At 39.2% G+C, this 16,950-nt stretch overlaps 1 protein-coding gene across 25 annotated transcripts in view; it reads left to right on the top strand.

Annotated features, from left to right (window-relative positions):
- LOC138755198 (CLIP-associating protein 2-like) overlaps positions 1-16,950 on the top strand; it is a 378,019-nt gene that overhangs the window by 219,637 nt on the left and 141,432 nt on the right. The window lies entirely within an intron of this gene.

Genomic DNA, 16,950 nt, shown 5'->3' with positions numbered 1-16,950 from the left:
GTGAAAATTCTAAGCTTTTATTTAAGTATATATTGATGATTGCTGATTTTTGCCTATTACTATTGATTCCAGAAATGACACTTTGCAATCTCATCTGCCTGTCAGTTGCAACCTGCTTCATCTCATGATAAGCAAATCAACCTTGAATGTATATAATCTGATTTTAAACAATACTGGCCTGTCCTTTCATTGGTGGACATGACAAAGCAAAGGCTTTTCTCTATGGAGCGACAGAAGTTGAAAAGTAGGGGCATAGCCAGCACCTTTTTCTTGGGACAACAATAGCCAAAACCAAGGGACATCAGTTAATGCAAGTGGAGGAACGTTTAGACGACAAGTTTTTATGCAGAAGGTGGTGGGTGCATGGATGCTGGAGGGTGACACAAAGGGATATTTGGAAGACTCTTTGAGAGGCAAATGAATGTAAGAAAAATAGAGGGTTTCTGGAACTTTCTGGAGAAAGTTCATATCGTGGGCCAAAGGGCCTGTACTGTGCAGTAATACTCTGTGTTCTATGTACTTTTCACACTTATCTAAAGTGTTAGGTGCACAATGTTTGTCCCACAGGCCTCCTGCAACCTGCACAAATGTTCCATTTTGTCCTCCTCACCATTCTTCTACCTGCAGTTTTGACAGATTCAACTTTGCATCCAAAGCCAGCTCCCATTTCTGGGGAAAATCCTCGATCTGAAACGAGCTCTTTTTCTCTATTCACAGACTTGCCTGATCTAATTATCTTTTGCTTTTAATTCAGATTTTGAACATCTTCAGTTTTTCATTTTCATCTACTCCTTATGAACAAAATCTTTCACTCAGACTGGTTTTGTAGAAAACAGTGAAGTATCCACCCCACAATTCCTGCAGACCTTCTTTAATTGTCAGTTCAGCTGTCTCCTCAGGCTGACCAGATGTCAAAAGATCTGGAATGTTGATAGATGCCTCTGGTCGTATAATCATTAAATAAAAATGAAAGTGATCGAGTTCAGATATATTGTCACATATATTGAGGTGCAGTGACAAAGTTTGTTTTGTGAGCAATCCAGCTAGTTAACCCATACATAGTATAGCAAGCAAGTAAAACAGAATATGGATATCAGTTGGTACAGAGCAAAGACATTATTTTCTGCGCGAGGTTCATTCAGAGGTGTAATAATAGTGGGGGAAAAAACTCTCCTTGAATCTAGTTGTGTCTGGTTTCACACTCCTGAGCCTTCATCCTGATGGGATGAGGGTGAAGAGAATGTGGTGTGAGTCTTTTAATATGTTGCTGCTTTTACAAGGCAGCAGGAAGTAAAAATGGAGGGGGATCTGTTTGTGTGCTGGTCTGAGCTGCATTCATAACTCTGCAGTTTCTTGTGGTTTTTGGCAGATCAGTTCCCAATTGGAAGGGTATCCAAGCTGGGAGCATAGTAGAGCAGCAATGCCAGAAGTTTCTAGGAATAATTCTAAAGATGCCGGATTGTTTCATCCCAAAGAAGAAGTTGCATTCCAAAAGGAGGCTGAGGCAACCATGGCTAACAAGTGTTAAAGCAAAAGAAACGGGACATGGTATTGCAAAAATTAACAGGAAGCTGAAGGATTGATCAGCTTTTAAAATCCAATAGAGGGCAATGAAAAACATAATAAGGGGAAAAACTATTTAATAAAACAGAAATGTAATACAGGTACACAATCCTTTATCCAGAAAGCTCTAAAAACTGGCAAGCGGGTGGAAAGAGATGGCAGCACGACTCAGGCGGGCGAGACGGCAGCGGGCAGGCGAGAGGGGAGATGTCAACGCAACTGGAAGTGGGTGCAGCGCAATTCGGGTGGGCTTAAATCTGGAGCAGCTGGCTTTTGTTCTGAAATCTGGAAAAATCCTAAATTCGGAACATACTGTTCCCCCCCCACCAAAGGGTTCTGGATAAAAGATTGTGTACCTGTTTTACACCAAATTGCCTTTCGTCTGCCACAAGGCAAACAAAGATTCACAATTAACATTGCCCAGCACCCCTTAAAGTCAGAGAAAGAGAAGCAAAAGAGTCTCACCAGAGTCACCGAGTGTCTGTGGATTCACCTCCAGCATTTCCACAGCTTCTGCAACTGCACAATACTCCAGTACAGTTCAACCTATCATCAACTTGAGCCCAGATCCAAACCACCGAAATGATGAGGAAGCTTTCAGCTCCAGGTGCTCTTCAGGTATCCTCCTTGGCCTCAGCATTCTCTCGAATTCCCATTATGATACTTGAGCCAGTATAGCAGGCCGCAGTGAGTCCTTTGACTTCAAGTTGCCAGCAGCCCACACCCTCTATGGGTTCTTTGCCCCCAAGTCACAAGCAGTTTGCTGCCTGTGTGTGTCCTTCAGCCGCAGAGCGCCTCACTGATCAACCAGCGAAGTGAGTGTAATTGTTATTAGTAAGGAGAAGGTGCTTGAGAAGCTGAAAGGATTGAATATGGATGTCACCTGGACAGGATGGACTCCACCCTAGGATTCTGAAGGAGGTAGCTGAAATGATTGTGGATGCATTAATAGTGATCTTTCAGGAGCTAAGTCAGAAATGGAAAATGTCACTCCACTCTTTCAGAAAGGAGAGAGGCAAAAGACAGAAAGTTATTGGACGATTGGCCTACCTTAAGTGATTGGCAAGATTTTAGGGTCCATTTTTAAGAATGAGGTTTCGGAGTACTTGAAAGCCCAAGGTAAAATAGTCAGTATCATTTTATTTCAGGAAGCTCCTGCCTCACAATTCTATTTGAGTTCTTTGAACAAATTATGAGCAGGGCAGACAAAGGAGAGTCAGTGGATGTTATTCATGTGGATTTTCATAAGACCTTTGACAATATATCACACCCGAGGCTGCAAAACAAGATAGGAGTCCATGGTGTTGCAAGAAAAGTGCCAGCATGGATAGAAGCTTGTTGACTGGCAGAAGGCAAAGATTGGGAATAAACAGGGTCTTTGCTGGTGACTAGTGTTGTTCCGCAGGAGTCGGTGTAGGGTCCGCTACTTTTCACGTTGTATGTAAATAATTTCGATAATGGAATTGATGGCTCTGTGGCCAAGTTTGCAGATGATACGAAGAAAGATGGAGGGGTGTGTCATGTTGAAGTAGGGGGTCTGCAAAGAAGCTTGGATTGGTTTGGAGATGGTATGGTAATACACTTTGCTGGAAGGAAGAAAGAAGTAGGCTATTTTCTGAATGGGGAGAAAGTGGTATTTTCAGAAAGCGGAGGTCCAAAGGAAAAGATGTCTTTGTGCAGAAGTCCCTAAAGGTTAACACAGGAGGCAAACACGATATTAACATTAACTTTGAGGGGATACGAATATAAAAGCCAAGGCTTTATAAGGCATCAGTCAACCATATTTGGAGTATTGTGAGCAGTTTTGGGCCCCATCTTTAAGGAAGGATATTTTGGTGTTGGAGAATGGTCAGAAGAGGTTTACTAAAATGAATCCAGGGGTGAGTGGGTTAATTTGTGATGAGCATTTGATACCTCTGAGCCTGTACTTACTGTACTTTAGAAGGATGAGCAGATATCTCACCAAAACATCCAAAATATTGAAAGGCTGACCAGAGTGGATGTGGAGAAGATGTTTCCTGTTGTAAGAGAGTCTCTGACCAGAGGGCACAGGTTCACAATAAAAGGGCATCCCTTTAGAACAGTGAAGAGGGGAAGTTTTCTCAGCCAGAAGATGGTGAATCTGTGGAATTTGTTGCCATAGATGGCTGTGGAGGCCAAGTCATTGAGTAATTTAAAGCAGAGATTGATAAATTCATCATTAGTATGGGCATCAAAATTATGGGGAAAGTGCAGGAGAATGTGGTTGAAAGGAAAAATATAAAACCAGTGAATTGAATGGCAGAGCAGACTCTGGGTTGAATGGCCTAATTTTTCTCCAAAGTCTTCTAGTCTTATCGTTCCTATCTCACACAGTGATACACCCTAACAGGATCGTTTTAATGGTGCATTTATTGATGTCTGTGAAGATTGCAGAAGGCATGCCAAATTTCCTCAGGCTTCTGAAGAAGTAGAGGTGCTGAGCACTTTCTTGACCATTACATCCATCTGACTGGACCAGGTCAGTTCGCTGGAAATGTTTACTTCAGGAACTTAAACTTGACTATAACCACTATCTCAACACCATTGATGCAGACAGGGGAGTGAACTCCACTCCTCTTGAAGTCTGTGATCAGCTTCTTGGTCTCGATGGCACAGAGGGAAAGGTTGTCTTGGGATCAAGCTGCTCTTTCCTCTATCTCCCTTCTGAGACCTGGCCGACGGCAATGGCATCATCTGCAAATTTATAGATGGAGTTGGAGTTGAAGTTGTGTTTGACCACACAGTTTTGAGTGTGCAAGGAGTATGGAAGGGAACTAAGTATACACCCCTGTGGGGTTCTGGTGTTTAGGACAATTATGAGAAAGTTCTGTCACCACCCCTTACTGATTGTAACCTATTGAACAGAAAGTCACAGACCCAATTGCAGAGGGAATTGCTGAGGCCTTGGTCATGGAGCTTGGAGCTGAGTTTATTTCACACTACTGTGTTGAAGGCAGAGCAGTCAAGTAGAATGACAAAGTTGTTGTTGTTGTCCAGATGTTCCAAAGCTGAGAATTGTGCCAAGTAGATGGCATCTGCCATAATCCTGTTACAGTGGAAGGTGAATTGGAGTGAGTCAAGGTTGGCTAGGAAGCTAGAGTTAATGTGAGGCCTCATCAGCCCCTTGAAACACTTGATGATGATGGATGTCAGAGCCACCAGCCAATAGTCAATGTGTTCTTCTTTAGCACATGGATGGTAGTGGCCTTCTTGAAGCAGATTATTCTGCCTATAGCAGGGAGAGGTTGAAGATATCTGAATGCTCCCGCTGGCTAGTCTGTTCAGACTCAAAGTACATATGTAGGGACTCCATCTGGGTCAATTGCTTTCTGCATGTTCACCTCACTGGAAGGCCGATCTGATGCCTGAGGCAGTCACTCTGGATGGAGGTGTGCCTGAGGTTGAAGTGGTTGCACTGGCCTCCTGTTCAAAGTGAACTCATTGCAAAACTTGCTATTCTGCCTGTTTCACTTGGTAGCTCAGGATGGGAATAATACTCTGCCACAAGAGTCTGGTGTCCATGAGGTTTATCTGGGACTCATTGCACATTCAGTATTGCCTCTTGTCATGTCTTAGCCATATCTGGATTTCTTTTATAAAGTATGAAATAATTAAATTGTGTATTTGCATTCATATAATTAACTTGCCAGTCTCTCTCAAAACCATTCCTCTCCATTAAAATGAATGATATCACTGACACCTCCAAGCATTATCTCCTGCTGTTCAATGAGCAGATGTATTATGTAACTATTGAAACTGCAGAAAGTTGGCACACGGTCAGAGGGTCCCTGAAGAATTATAGCATGCACTTAGAATGATAACAGCAAGAACCTCTCAGAAATTTGGTATTTCACGTTTACATTGAGTGACCCAGAGAAGTGCTTTAGATTGTCAGTTTGGATACCGTGCAAATTCATGTGCATAACTTCAGGTTATGTTTAGAAGCTAATAGGAATGATGAAAATGGAAATAGTTGGTAATATTTTATAAAGAGAGGGTAGTGTGCATTGAGTACCCTGTATCCAAAGTTCTAAAAAACGAATAGATCCAAAAACCGAATTTTTTTTTTTAGCACCAACATGACGTCACAAGTTGAAAGAAATTCACCACTGACTTGCCTATGTTGGGCTCTGACGCTCTGTTGGTGACCGTTTGGTAACAACAGAGATCTCTGGTACAGAACAAAATCTTTGCTTCTGGTCAGGAAAATGCCAAACGGAGCTGGAGTCAGTGATGGCGACTCCATTCTCAACATTGGGTGTGGAGCCGTCCAGATCAAAGAAATAGCCTCGGGCAGAAGTGTCGGGGACTGGCAGCGGTGGCAAAAGATAATGACACTGGAGGAAACATTTGAAAAAGCCATTGAGGAGAATTTCTAATGTTTGGTGCTGGATTTATCTTCTTTTGTAAGCAGAGATCAAGTTTTTTTTTGGTAAGTACTAAACAATATTTCATGTGAATTTTCCACTTGTGGCATCATGGCAGCACTCATATAGCCTGCTGTTGTTTTTTGTTGTTGTTGTTGTTTAACCGCTGATACGGGTATTCTTCTGATGCTATTATCGGGCTCCCGGGCAGGAGCAGGGACTGTTGTCGGAGACCAGCAGCAGTGGTGGGGAGGTGTCAGGGACCGGTGGAGGTCGTGGGGAGGTGTCAGGGACTGACAACAGCAATGGGGAGGTGTTGCGACGGGCAACAGCAGTGGGGAGGTGTCAGGGTTCAGCGGCAGTAAAAGACAAAAACAATTGTTCATGAGACAGATGACAGTGGGGGAAACATTCGAAAAAGCCATCGAGAAGAATTTCTAGTGTTTGGTGCTGCTTTTATCTTTTGTAAGCAGAGATCAAGTTTTTTTTTGTTAAGTACTAAACAATATTTCATGTGAATTTTCCACTTGTGACGTCATGGCAGTGCTGTTGTTTGCGTGTTATTTAACCGCTGATACAGGTATTCTGCTGATGCATTGTTCCAAAAACCAAAAAACATCTGGTCCCAAGCTTTTTGGATATGGGGTACTGTACCTGTACAAAGATACTACTAATTTATCATATATTTTAATGATGAAATTACTGAGCAAATTGGTCAATTAGGTTTAGATTACATTTTATAATTAGTATTATACAAATGACTTAAATGATAACTGAAAATCTATGACTATGGTAAATAGTACTGTAAAATTTGCAGTGATCAGCCAAGAGGGCTTTGAAGCTTTTTGTTTACCACGTGGTAAAACCCTTGAAGTGTTATGTACATTTGTCTCCATTGATAGAAAACACATGTAGGCTAAGGAGCCACAATAGCATACAATAGGTGGAGTAAAATGATCTCTCAACCACAAAATAAGATGAGCACTTCTGTCACATATATTGAGGAATTTTGGTGGACATTTAATCAGCTAATGGGTTGATCTCACCATTAATTATGGCAGAGGGTTGAGGGCTAAAGACAAATTCAGAATTTACAGCCAGAAGTAAGGGATAGATGGTTTAATTTCTCTTACTTCCAAGCTCACCACTTTAATAGGAACCAGTTTCAGTCAAATCAAACCAATGCACAGAATATATTTTTTTATAAGTGACTTGGCAATGGCACTTCAGATAGTAAAGTTATATCACAACTCAAGGGAGCAGAATCAGTTCTCACCTCAAGTGCTGTCTGTGAGGAGCTGTCACATTCTCACTGTGACTTCATGATTTTAATTCATTGCACTAATTTTTTTCCCCCGAAGTCATTCTGTTTGGTGGATTAACTGGCTGTTGTAAATTCTCTCTTGTGATGGTGGTAAGTCAGATAAACAGTGGAGTATTAATGGGCATGTGTGCAAGAAAAGCATACAGGGTAATAAGGAGGGAACGGATTTTATGGTGTAGCTCTGAGAGCTGGCATAGACATGAGGGCCAATGACCTGCTGTATTTTGAGGAAAGATAAATATGGGAAAAGGATACAGGAAAGGCAAAGTAACCGGAGGATCGCAGCTGCAGTACTGATGGCTGTTGCTGCAAATGGCAGTGCGTGCACTTTAAATAAAGCTGTTCTGGTACAGGTGCAACATTGACTTCTCTGGGTCTACCCTGGGCACAAAAAGCAGGACAAATCCAAACCAGCCAATTACCACCCAATCGGTCTACGTTCAGTCAGGGCAGAGCGATAAAGTAGCACATGCTGACTAATAACATTGGACAACAATTTTTTTTAAAGGGTTTTGCTACCTGATTTTTAAAAAAATAGGGGATTGTGACAGACAAATTAATGCTGAACTCAAAGCCAATTTCAGATTTGCTGTATTACATAAGAAGTTGGAGAAATATTAAGTTAATTTTTATAAACCAAAACCACTTGCTTTGTGGACAATGTACAGGTGGACTTAAACTATGACAGAAAATCACAAAAATAGGTTGCATCTAAAAAAATGATATGGATAGGAAAATGTTAAGATGATTTTCATGATCAGCAGCCCAAAATCCTTAAAATACATCCAAAAGTGTTCCGGAAGCGACATTTTCATTGTCCAGTGTAATTTGGGCACTTGTTCAATTTGCATTTTGCTGTACTTAGTCTCAACATTTGTCCAAATTCGATCAAAACGCTGAATTCCAGAGACAAAATGGAAGTAACATCAAGACAGCATTACAAATGCCACATTGAGCAACTGATGAGTATCAAGGGGGGAGAAAACACCAATGTTTGCAGTTAAACCTCACACAAAGAAGGATAGTTCTAAATCTTCAAAGTCAATCACGGAGCTATTGCTACAAATGTGGCTTAGTGCAGCAGCTTAGGCCCAGAGAACTTCAACAACTTAAACATTGACCTTCTTCCCATCATGAGGTCAAAAATGGAGAGACCCACTGTTGAGTCCACAATGTTCAATATTCTTTGCAACTCTTAAGAAAATAAAGTCATGCTTAAGTAATAAGTAATCTCTGAAATCAAGAGTCTGACAACAGTGCAGCTCAATGGCGCATCTAGTAAAGCTGCTGCTTCACAATGCTTTGGACCAGGGTTCATTCCTAATCTTGGGTGTTATCTGTATGGAGTTTGCATGATTTTGCTGTGGAGGGTTCCTCTAGCTGCTCTGGTTTTCTCCCATGCAGGTTGACATCTTAATTGGCCAAAGTAAATTGCCAGTGGTAGAATGTGGGGAGTTGAACATTTGGAAAGAATAAATAAGAAGATTATTTTGGCATTAATGTTTATGGGTGGTTGATTGAGGGGAGTTTGAAGATAAGAAGAGTAAATTTTTTACATAGAGGGTTATGAATCTGAAGCAAAGTTCCAGAGGAGGCAGTTGAGGCAGATGCAGTTACAATATTCAAAGTGTATTTGGACAGGTAGTTGGACATTAAAGAAGTGGCGGTATATAGGTCAAATGTGGGCAAATGCAATGAGCATAGATACACCACAGTTGGCATGGATGAGGAGGGCTGGAAGGACTTTTTTTTTTGGTGCATACGATTCTCGCTCTAACTTATGGTGAGCATGGACATAGTGGTCCAAAGGACCTATTTCCATGTTTTTTCTCTCTATGCCTCTCCAACATCCCGTGCATCACATGAGGTCAAATGCAAGAGGAATGATTCTTTTGGTTCCCTGAAAATAGCCACATAATTAAATAGATTTTATTAAAAGACAGTTAGCACACTAGCCTTTATTAGTCAGAGCCTTAAGTGTAAAAGTCAGAAAGTTGTGATGCAGCTGTATAAATCTTTCATTAGACCACATTTGAAGTATTGTCCATTCTGGTCACTACATTATAGGAAGAATGTGGAGGGTTTGGAGATGGTTCACCAGGATGTTGTCTGGAGAGTATTCAATTGGGGAGAGGCTGGATCAACTTGGGTTGATTGCATTAGAGTGTTGGAGGACAAGAAGCAACTGGATAGAAGTTTTTAAAATTATTAGTGGCATAAATAGGGTAGGTGGCCAGAGTGCTTTATCTGGAACAGAAATATCAAATATTAGAGGCATTGGCTAATGTAAGCGAGGGGAAAATTTTAAGGGGGTGTGCAATTCAAGTTTTTTTTTGCATTGAGAATGATGTTGCCAGGGAGTTAGTAGAAGTAGGTGCAATGGGCACTTTTAAGAGGCTTTTAGATATTCAAGGGAATTGAGGGAGACAGACCATTTGCAGAAGGGATTAGTTGAGATTATCATGCCCAATGCAAACATGGTGTTCTCAAAAACCTGTTCCTGTGCTGTTCTAAAAACCAGACAATCAACTTCTCAAGTGGTCTACCCACCTACATTTGACATTCAAATGTATTAAGACCCCTACCATTAACATACTAATTGTTACCATTGATTAGAGACTCTTGAATTAGTTCAGCTACAGATATTGTGGCTGCAAACAGATTGAAGGTTGAGGTTCACTTAATGAGTTACTGAACTCCTGACACCCCCTTTGAACATCTTTAAGCAAGGAGTGTGATGGAATACTCTGCACTTATTTGGAAATGTTCCTGTCCAACAGCATTAAAGAAATATAACACCATTTGGGACAGAGCAGATCACTTAATTAGCACATAGTCATCCCCCCCCCCAGCAGTTGTAGTATGTGCCTTTTACAAAGTGCATTATAATTGCATCTCCATATTGTAATGACTGCACTTTTGAAACCTGCAGTCTCAAATACTGACAAAAAGAGGCTCTAAAGGTGGATGGCCATTTGCTGTTTCTCTTCCAAGTTGCGCTTCATCTGACTTGGAAATGTTTTAGTGTTTTTTCATAATTTTGTGTCGAATTAGAATCATACAGCAAAGAAATAGGCCATTCAGGCCACCAAGTGAGGGCCAACCATTAATCACCCATTGATACGACTGTAATACTACATGAACCTCATGTTTCTTCTCCCTTTATTTTGATCCATTCATCTGCAGACAGGGGGAAATTATAAAGGCAAATTTAACTGCAAGAGGTGGGATATGAGAGAAAATTGGAACCTGGACGAACCCACAAGGTCAGATGAAAAAGATACAAATTAGAGGTCAGGATTGAAGTCAAGTCACAAGAGCTGTCAGGCGGTTCCATTGCCATCTCTTGGAAATCCTAAAAGAATACCTATTTGATGTTGTGGGGTTACTCCACCTTGGGTCTACAGCAGGGGTGGTCAAACATTTTTTGGTTGTGGGCCACATAAAGGAAAAAATATAAGGAGTCATGGGCCAAACAATATTAAGTTTGGCAGTTTTCAACCAGTTATACTGCAAGAACAAGTCTTTTTAGACCAGAAAACCCTGTGCCGTTGAAAATTCATTTTCTATTAAAATAGCTATATGACACAACTGAACAGTTTAACTGTTGACATTACAGTAGTTTATTGATTTACTCACATATTACAGTAGGCATTTCTATATTGCTGCTCTTAAATTTAATTTAAATGAATGCAATAAAACTCTTTAAAACATTCAAAATAGAGTGCTAAATAAGAACAGGAGAAAAGATCACGAAGGGGGCAAGGCAGTTTCCAACCTTCCTCCACAACTCAAGATTTAAGATTCAATTTATTATCATTGTAATAAAACATTGTTATATTGCATGAATTTCCTTTTGCCTGCTGTAAGGCAGAAATTGCTTGAAGCGCCTCTTACAGTCAGAGAAAGAAAAGCAAAAAAGAGAGTGTGTTGTTCCCCCCCCCCCCCACCCGAGTCACCGAGTGTCCATTCTGCAGCCTCCGCAGCCACAGAGTCCACTGCAAACCATTGGCAACCCAAGGTTCAGATCCAAACCTCTGACATGATCGGGAACCCTCCAGCACCCACCTTGCATTCCTTTTCCGATATCTGGTTCCCCTTCAGCCAGTTTCAATCCAGTCTCCAGCAGTTCATAGCCCAGCTCGAGTCCCCTGATGGTCTCCAGCAGCCCACAGTCTCCGAGGGGTGCTTCGTCTCGGGTCACTAGAAGCCCACCAAATGTGTGTTTTTTTTTCAGCGGCAGAGCCCCCCCCCCCCCTCACTAGTTCACTGTTGTGGTCACCTTCCCATGGGTCGTCTCCTTTGCTTTTCCTTCTTAGAAGGGGGGGTGATCTCCGACTTTCTGGTGCCCTGCGCCAGTCCTTTTCTTCTCTGGTGTTTGCAACCCTTCATTGCTGCTGCTGATCAGAGGAGCTGCCATCTTGGGCACAATACCCCTTAGTTGTAGGATTTTAAATAAAACTACCATCATCTCCTTTACTGGGCTGTTCAAAACCTGTGCGGATTGATTGGACCCCACAAGAGTGCTATATCTCCGCTCCTCGCTCTCCATGGGTCTGCTCCTGCGGCAGCGCTCTCAGTGAATAGAGTTCATGGCCCAAGTGTCCATCTTAATGATTATGATGCAATGAGTAAATCTGTAATAAGGCTATTAAAGATAGCTATTAAAGTTAATAAATTCTTGAATAAGATTCATGTCTAGCTGAATAAAATGAAAAGTCTTTTTCAGTCAGATTCCTCTTTCTCCAAATTTCCACCAAATTTAAATCCTTCATAATTTCAGCCAAACGATCCGCCATCTTTAATTTTCTTACAGACTTTTGGGATTTATCCAATAAAGGTTCTAGACAACAATTAAAATCTCCTTCCACCAATATATTATCATTTGCCTGATTTAATCCCAAAAAGGCTTCAGATAATTTTTTCATCATCTATATTAGGAGCATAAACATTTAACAACGTCCATAATTCAGAAAAAATCTTACAATTAACCATCAATACCCTACCTTTCTTTTCCAATACTGAGTCCAGTGTAAAAGATAAATTTTTATGAATTAAATAGCAACATCACACGCTTTAGAATTAAAAGAAGATGAAATAACCAGTCCCTTGTCAATTTTAAATGTTCTTTTTCCGTCAATTGTGTTTCTTGCAAAAAAGCAATATCCACTTTATTTTTCTTAATATAAGCTCATACACCTTATCAGATTATTCAAACCCTTAACATTAAAAGTTTCAAAATTTAAGTTAGACATTACAACTAAAATAAATCAAATACACAGTAAAAATACAAATGCAACTAAGGCTCCAAACTACTACTTAATATATAAATCCACCCCCACAACAAAAAAGAAAAAGAAACAAAACACCCCCTCCCCCCTCTAAAATAACCCCCCCCCTAAAAAAACTGCAAAAGCAGTACCCCCCTCTATTAACTAGGTGCGGTTAATACCAACAGTGGCTGATGACTTCGGTAATAACTGGGTCGTTGTCTTCTCCCCAACCAGACAACTCCATAATAAAGTTCATGGTCCAATGAAGATTCAGAAGTAGTTGGAACTTCCACCTCCAAATCAACCAATTGTTCAGTTTCCAGCTTTCTACCTCTCCATCCATTTCTAGCTTCATTTATAGTCACCAAGGGTTTTGTAGAAAGATCTTGAGTCAACTTGTAATATGGTAAAGAATTAGCAAAAGTTAATGCATCTTGAGCCCTTTCAAAAAATCTTGAGCCCTTTCAAAAAATTGTGACCTTCAAAATTGCTGGATATCGAAAAGCAGACCGATATCCCTTTTTCCACAAAACCATTTTAGCTGCATTGAACTCCTTCTGTCTCAAATCTGCATTAAAAAAAGACCTTATTACCCTGTACCATCATCGGGTTTTGATTCATACGAGCTTGCTGAGTTGCTGCACGTAAAATCATCTCCCGATCATGACACCTAAGACATCTTACCAAAATTGCCCGCAGTGACTGACCTGACAAAGGTTTCCTTCTTAAAGCTCAATGGGCTCTGTCTAATTCCAAACCCTCAGGAAAATATTCAGAACCCAAAACATCAGGAATCCATTCTTTAAAAAACCTTGTAGGATTCACTCCCTCAATACTCTCAGGTAAACCCACTATTTTAATATTATTTTGACGACTTTGATTTTCCAATGAATCCATCTTCTGCAAAAAGCTTTTCTTCTCCATTTGCCATCCAGCTATAGATTCTTCAATCTGGTCAACTCTATCTTCAACATTCTTCACACTGTCTTGAACCACATCAACAGCTGTCAAACATTCATTAATGACCAACTTCATTGAAGCAATATTCTCAGGCATATCAGTTATTCTGACTCTAATTCAGCAAACTGTTCATCAATACTATTAAAGCTAGTAGATATATAGTCCATCAAATTTTCATTTTGTTTAATTATCCTTTCTAACATAGCTTCCACATCAGGTCCAGGTGAAGGGCTCCGCAGACTTGGCGACTTATGTGGTGAAGGTGCCTTTAAAGTTCTAGGCTGACCCTCCATAATGTTAACAGCAGCCAAAAGAAGGCTTCTTATGATCTTCTTCATCTAAATAGTCAATAACTTCTTCCTCCTCCTCTTCATGTATTGCACTTACCTCTCTAGCAGCCTGGCTGTGGGTCTGGACCCCTCTCCATGCTGGGCTGACTTTGTCAGCGTGGTGATGGATGGGCCCCCCACAGCCCAGTCCCGCTTGAGGGTTTCGCGCATGTGTGCACTAGCGCACAGGATCGGGTCTCAAGTGAAGACGTGTCGCCGTGCCTAAAGGTGCGCTGACGAGCTCATACTCGCGCCCCCTGCACTCGGCTACACTACCAGAAGCGCTCAGCGTGGCGCTCCCGTGCACCTTTTTACAACGGAGAATAGTGCCGATTATAAAAGCCGAATGTTGTCAGATCATTCACTTTTATTGATTTCATGTGTTAGTTCTGACATGGTTCCAATTAGTTATAGATGGAGATTTTATATTTCGTTATTGAAACAGCTAGAATTTATTACTTTTATTAGAGATCAAGTTACTACGTTTTTACATTTAAATGAGAATTCAGTGCAAAGTAAGTTTGTGTTATGGGATGCTTTGAAAGCATATTTAAGAGGTCAAATTATTAGTTATACTGCTGAAGTTAAGAAAAAATATTTGGTAGATAGTAATAAGCTTGACGAAGAGATTAAAATTTGGAGAAAGACCTGCAGAGGAATGTCTCTGAAGATAAAAAGATACAGTTATCTAATTTGAAAATGTATTATAATACTTTACAAACATATCAGTATGAGAAGTTAATTCAAAGATCTAAACAGCCGTATTATGAATTGGGAGAAAGAGCGCATAAGATTTTAGCTTGGCAGTTGAAAATGGAACAAGTTTCTAGGACAATAAATGCTGTTAAAAAAGGTATGAAAATTACTTACAAACCTCAAGAAATTAATGATGAATTTCGTTCTTTTTGTCAGGATTTATATAAATCAGAGGTTGAGCAAGATGTTGATGGAGTAGAATCTTTTTTGGCTGGGTTAGATCTTCCATTTTTGAATGATTTCGAAATTCAAGAGTTAGATTCTTCTTTTACGGATATGGAAATTAAAGAGGTGTTACAAACGATGCCTAATGGGAAATCTCCAGGAAAGGATGGATTTACGTTGGAATTTTATAAGGAATTTATGATTTACTACTTCCGGTATTTCGACAAGTATTAGAACAAGCAGTAGAAACGTCCTCTCTTCCGGAATCTTTTTCGAGATCACCGATTACGGTTATTCCAAAAAAAGATAGAGATCCATTAAAAGTAGCCTTGTATATACCAATTTCTTTGTTAAATGTAGATTATAAAATTGTAGCTGAAGTGTTGGTAAATAGGATAGCGAAATATTTTCCAAAGTTAATTCATGAAGATCAAGCAGGATTTATTCAAAATTTTTATTCAGCTGATAATATTGTTAAATTAATTACGTAAATTAATGCTTCTAGAGAACAAAGTGATTTACCTTTTGGTAGTGGCTTTCGATGCAGAAAAAAGCTTTTGATCGTGTTAAATGGCATTTTGTATTTAAAGTTTTAGAACATTTTAAATTTGGTCCAGTTTTTATTGGATAGGTAAAAGCCTTATATAATAACTCTTCAGCTAGGGTAGTAACAAATGGAGTAATTTCTTCATCATTCACTTTATCAAGATCAACGAGACAGGGTTGTCCATTGTCCCCAGCTTTATTTGCTTTAGTGATCGAACCTTGAACTCAATCTATTAAACAAAATGTTAATATTAAAGGCTTTACTGTTGGGGAGGATGAATATAAAATTAATCTATTCGCAGATGATGTGTTAATTTATTTAACAAACCCTAAACAATCTTTAGTATATCTACAGACATATTTGGAACAATATGGAAAGATGTCTGGATATAAAATTAATTGTGACAAGAGTGAATTATTACCTGTTTCAAAGGATGATTATTCAGAGTGTAAACAGATTACTCAGTTTCGTTGGTCTGAAAAGATAAAGTATTTAGGAGTTATAATAAATGTGGATTATAGTCAGTTATATCAGCTGAATTATAAACTGTTGTTAAGATAAATTAAAGCAGATTTGAAGAAATTGAAAGATTTACCTTTAACTTTGATAACAAGGGTGAATTGTATTAAGATAAATGTCTTTCCATGAATGCAGTATCTTTTGAATCCCATTCCAAAATCCTTTTTTAAAGAACTAAATTTGGCCGTTCGTTTATTTTTGTGGAAGAGTTTCTACTGTTTCATTGAAAAAATTGACTTGGAAAAATACATTAGGAGGGTCTTCCGTTACCTAATTTTGAAAATTATTATGAGGCAGCACAGCTGAAATGTATTAATCGAATGCTAGAAAGGGTGCATATTCCTAGATGGCCGAGAGTAGAATTAATTCAACTTTCAGAAAGTGATGTAACTTCTTTTATATATAAATGGAGACCAAGTTTTTTGTAGTCTTGTAATGTTCCTGTACTTCGACATTCAATTGATATTTGGCATAAGAGAGATTGTATAATTGGAGCTAAGTGTAAAATTACTGGTCGGACTCCTATATATAGAAAAGGATTATACCACTTTCAATGGATAGTTATTATTTAAAGGAATGGGATTCAAAAGGTATTCAAAGGGTAGAGGATCTTTTCAAGAAAGGAAAATTACAAGAAAAATTTCATATTTCAATGAATTCAATATTTGATCAATTACAAGAAAAATTTCATATTTCAATGAATTCAATATTTGCTTATCAAATATGAGCCTTTTTAAAAGAAAACTTTGGACAAGAAATTAAACTCTCCAATCTGTCTAGATTTGAAAAAATTAATTACAGATTCTTTGAATAAAGGATTTATATCAGAAATGTATAGTTTGTTGCAAGAGAAGAAACTTGGTGTTTTCAGAATAAAAAGTAAATGGGAGAAAGGTTTACAACTTACTATATTGGAGGAGGATTGGTTAAAGATATGTGAGAATGCGGTAACTAAGTTGATTAATGTAAGGTATAATTTAATTAATTATTATTTTGTATATATTTGACACCGGAGAAGTTGAAAAGATATGGATTTAGGGATTCAAATTTATGTTTCCAGTGTGGAGTACAAAAAGGGACTTCTTTACATTTGGTTTGATTATGTGAAAAAGTGCAAAATTTTTGG

The sequence above is a fragment of the Narcine bancroftii genome, chromosome 2, assembly GCF_036971445.1.
Source record: "Narcine bancroftii isolate sNarBan1 chromosome 2, sNarBan1.hap1, whole genome shotgun sequence".
Lineage (NCBI taxonomy): Eukaryota > Metazoa > Chordata > Chondrichthyes > Torpediniformes > Narcinidae > Narcine > Narcine bancroftii.
This window is presented reverse-complemented; position numbering and strand designations above follow the sequence as displayed.